General features: G+C 44.3%; 1 pseudogene; it reads left to right on the top strand.

Annotated features, from left to right (window-relative positions):
• The first annotated feature begins 2048 nt into the window (after positions 1-2048).
• Positions 2049-3068, top strand: LOC115070688 (annotated as a pseudogene).
• The last annotated feature ends 1732 nt before the right edge of the window (positions 3069-4800 follow it).

Below are 4800 nucleotides of genomic sequence, written 5' to 3' on the forward strand. Positions count from 1 at the left end.
TGTCCTGGAACTCAATCTCATAGCGATCTGCCTCCCAGTGCTGGAATTAAAGGTGTGCACTATTGCATCAGTGTGAATTCTGTATTTTAATTTGGCTCTTGCAAAGCTCTTTGACCATTGAATCTAAGCATTTCTTCCATGGCAGCCTATAAAATATCTCCCAAGGATTAGCAAAGCCACCCTTCGCGTTTTCAGTGGAACTCGCTCAGCTGTTTCCTACATTCATGCACCATTTATCTTAAAATATTTTCAGATTTCCCACTGACATCCAGTCTATGCTAACCCAAGGGGACAGGCGGTGGGTAGGAGGTCTCTGCAGAAGACAAGAGAGGGGTGGGGACCTGTGTTCAGCTGTGGCAGTCAATCTTCAAGTATTTTAAGTTTTATTTTTATTTTATGTGTCTGAATGTTTTGCCTGTATGTATGTAAGTCTACCAGAAGAGGATGATGAATCCCCTGGAACTGGAGTTACAGATGATTGTTAGCCATCATGTGGGAATCGAACCCGGGCCCTCTACAAGAGCAGACAGTGCTCTTAACTGCTAAGTCATCTCTCCAGCCCCTCTTCAAGTATTTTTTTTTGAATTGTCCACTGTATGCAAATACTCTCTTAAGTTATAGGCTACAAAGCTACAGGGAATAAACTCTCCTTCCAAGATTGCAGATGAGTGCAGTGCATGGATTAGCAGAATCCTGACCCATTAAGGAAAATGCAGGCATAAATTAGCAAGAGTTTAGCCAGGCATGGTGGCACACGCCTTTAATCCCAGCACTCAGGAGGCAGAGGCAGGTGGATCCTTGTGAGTTCAAGGCCAGCCTGGTCTACATAGTGAGTTCAGGTCAGCTGGGACTACAGGGAGACCCTGTCTCAAAAAGACAAAAAAAAAAAAAAAAATTAGCAAGAGCTTGGGGCTGGAGAGATGGCTCCAGCGGTTAAGAATACTGGTTGCTATTGCAGAAGGCCTGGGTTTGAATCCCAGCACCCACATGGCACCTAACAACTGTAACTCCAGTTCCAGGGGTTCCAATGGCCTCTTCTGTCCTCTCGGGCATCACACAACATGGGTGCACTTGCAGGCAATACACACATACACATAAAATAAAAATAATGAATAAAATATTTTTAAAAATTAGCAAGATCGTTCTGTTTTTCACTTATCAGCTTAACAGATATCAAACAGTTTGATAATACTGGATTTGTCTTTGCGGGGTGTGAGGAAACAGACTCTGTCCTATGCAGCCACAGTGGGCAGGAAGATAAAATTTGTTTCACCTGCCGCCGTGCGAGGTGGTGCAAATCTGTCCTCCTAGCACTGGGGTCGCTGAGGCAGGAGGATTTGCAGTTCAAGATCAGCTCCAGTTACATAACTAGATCCCCTGTCTCAGAAAAACAAAACAAGTGGCTGGAGATGTGGCTCAGCTGGTGGAGTGCTGGCCCAGCATACAGGAAACCCTGGGTTCCATCTCTACCAAGAAGGAAACTGATGTGATGGCACAGGCATGTAATCCCAGCACTCAGGAGGTGGAGACAGGAGGGTCAAAAGGATCAGCCTTTGCTATGTAGTAAGCAGAGGCCAACCTGGGCTACATAAGACTCTGCCTCAAATTAAAAAAAAAAATATATATATATATATAATAAAATAATAAGACAAAAGCTTTATGGAAACATAAACTAAAATAAAAAGTGTCCTTTGACCTAACAATTATCCTGCTGGACATGATTCTAGGGACTCAGGGGGAACATCTGACCGGAGAGAAGTTGCTGCACTGCGACAGTAAGTGCAGTGCCCCAAACAACCAAAATGTGCAGTAGCAGAAGCTGTCACAGTACGTTCCGGTCACATGGTGTGATATTTCGGCAGCTGGAGGCTGCTGGGCTAGTCTGATCCGTGGCCAATGGATGAAGTGAAAAACTAGCCTCCAGTGTGGGGGGGACTCTGATTACCAGTAAGGAACTGTATTAGGGGCCAGTGAGATGGCTCAGCAGGTAAAGGCACTAGCCGACAAGCCTGACAACTTGAGTTGTTAACAGATTACAAAAGAAGGTTATGGAATTAGGATCAAAGCTAAGTGAAGCAGAAGAAGAATTTGTGTTGGGCAGTCCTCTTAAGTCAAAAGACCCAAATGAATGGATTTCCCACCCGCTTGGAGAATATGCATGTACCAGTCCACTGTTGCTCAGTACTGTGAGCTCTGCATCAGAGGCTGCTGAGGTTAAGGTGAGGGACCATGAGACTGGAGATCTTGAAGAAACTCTCTAGGACATAGACTCTGTCCAGGACATTTCCTTTGACCATGGGACAGGCTTCCAGCTCTCTGTTCTGCGGACATGACCATGAAGCTATATCAGGACTGTGAGAGCATCACAACTACACACAGCCATGATCACAGTCTCTTTGGTGGCAGCCATGCATGGTAGATGTCATGGAGTATCTGCCTCAAGGGAAGAAACTACAAAAATGTGAGATGTGCAAACAGGCTACTGTGTTAAAACATTCACAAGAATGGGGGCACATGGTGTGGGCAAATTAAGACGGTGTTCTGATCACAAACCAGATAGTGCATATATGGGTTGTAGCAGCAAAGCAATGCAAGGCTGAGTGCCCAGCATATGCACATGTGGTCCAACGAATATCCTGAGCTCCAGAAAATTCATACTCTTCCATGTCTGAAGCAACAAAATCTGAGACTAAAATAAAGTGGCAAGCCGAGGTTCTGGATGCAGAGACAAGACTGTTAAGATCTAGGAGGTCTGGCTGGAGAGATGGCTCAGTGGTTAAGAACACTGGTTGTTCTTGCAGAAGACCCGGGTTTGAATCCCAGCATCCACCTGGCAGCTAACAACTGCCCATAACTCCAGTCCCAGGGAATCCAACAGCCTCTTCTGACCTCTGCAGGCATTGCCCAACATGGGTGCACTTACCTACATGCAGGCAATACATGCATACACATAAAAATAATAAAATTTTTTTTTAAATGTGGGACATCAGTACTGGCATGTACCTTATGACCCTTGTGGATCATGATAATTGGGTATGTGGGATTCTGTTCCATTCTTGGGAGGGTAATTTGAGTTTCCCCATTATGGGGTCACTCCCTCTCCTCGGGGTCGTTGGCCTTACAATAGCAATTGATGCATGAAGATCCTCTGAGCACATGAATAGTTTGCTGCCACCTTGGACTTCCACAAGACCACAGCGCTATGTGGGTACTAGCAGTGTAGATCAAACAGTACTCAACTGATATCATGATCACCCCACTGAACTCTGTTTAAATAAACTTTATGGGGGGGGGGGCAGGAGAGGTTAGAGCACTTACGGCTCTTCCAGAGGACCAGGTTCGGTTTCCAGCACCGACATAGTGCTCACAGCTGTTTGAACTCCAGTTCCAGGGCATCCGATGCCTCTTCTGGCATATAAAATATAATAATATATAAAATATAAAAATATATAAAATATATATTTTATAATATATAAAAGAAAGAAAGAAAGAAACAAACAAATGAATTAGGGGCCAGTGAGATGGCTCAATGGGTAAAGGCATTTGCTGCTAAGCCTGAACCTGAGTGATCCCTGGGACCCATGAGGTAGAAGGGGGAACTGACTCCCACAAGTTGTCCTCTGGCCTCCACAGGCTGCCATGGCACACACACCAATCAATCAATGTAATTTTTTTTTTTTTTTTTTTTTGGTCTTTTTGAGACAGGGTCTCCCTGCAGCCCCAGCTGTCCTGGAACTCACTATGTAGACCAGACTGGCCTTGAACTCACAGAGATCCACCTGCCTCTGCCTCCCAAGTGCTGGGATTAAAGGTGTGCGCCACCACGCCCAGATCAATCAATGTAATTTTTAAAAACAGATTAAATATTAATGCCTTCCAGTTTCCAGGTTTGTTATTTATTCGGTTTTTGTATTAGTTTGCTTTCTTGGTGCCCAGAATTCAACCAGGCCCTCAAGCATGCTAAGCGATCACTTTACCACTGAGCTCCCTCTGACTCCAGCCATGCCTTCAGCTGTATATGACCTTAAGACTGAAATTTAAGTTACCCAAATAGTACAGTAAGAGCTTCTCCTTGCAGACTAGACCAATGAATTAACAAGCATGCCTGGTGGACTGTGAAAGTCCACTTTGAATCCCTGTCCCCAGCTATGCCCCCTACTCTCCCGTGCATCCGAGGTCCTTTCTCTTTAGCCCCTCCAAAATTTATTCAGTGAGAATCAGTCCAGACTTCCTTTTTCTTATTTAAATAAATATTGTTTAAATAAATTGTAAATTGAAAAAATTGTTCAAATAAATATTTTTTGGTTTTGTTTGGTTGGTTGCTGTTTTTGAGACAGCGTCTTACTCTGTAGTCCTTGGCTGTCTTGGAACTCATTATGTAGTCCAGGCTGGCCTTGAATGCCTGTCAGTCTGGTGCATCTGCCTCCTCAGTGCTGAAATCACAGGTGTGCACCACCATGCCCAGCAGTGTACACGCCTATGCATTTCTATGTCTAGTCTCACACCTAAGTCTATGAGCACAATCAACCCATCCAGGTACCATGGCTTCAAAATATTCAGGAAAGAATTTTCATTTATATTCGCTCTGTACAGATTTTAATTTCTTACCATTGTTCCCTAAACAATACAGCCCAGCAACCACTTACACAGCATTTGTGAGCCTTTACATTGTATTGGGAATTGTAAATAATCAAGAAATAATAAAAGTATCTGTGGAGAGCTGCATGTGGTGGTGCTGTCCTTTAATCCCAGTACTTGGGAGGTAGAAGCAGGTGGATCAGGAGTCTGAGGTTATCCTGG

This window comes from Nannospalax galili, unplaced genomic scaffold, assembly GCF_000622305.1.
Source record: "Nannospalax galili isolate Female #2095 unplaced genomic scaffold, S.galili_v1.0 scaffold596, whole genome shotgun sequence".
NCBI lineage: Eukaryota > Metazoa > Chordata > Mammalia > Rodentia > Spalacidae > Nannospalax > Nannospalax galili.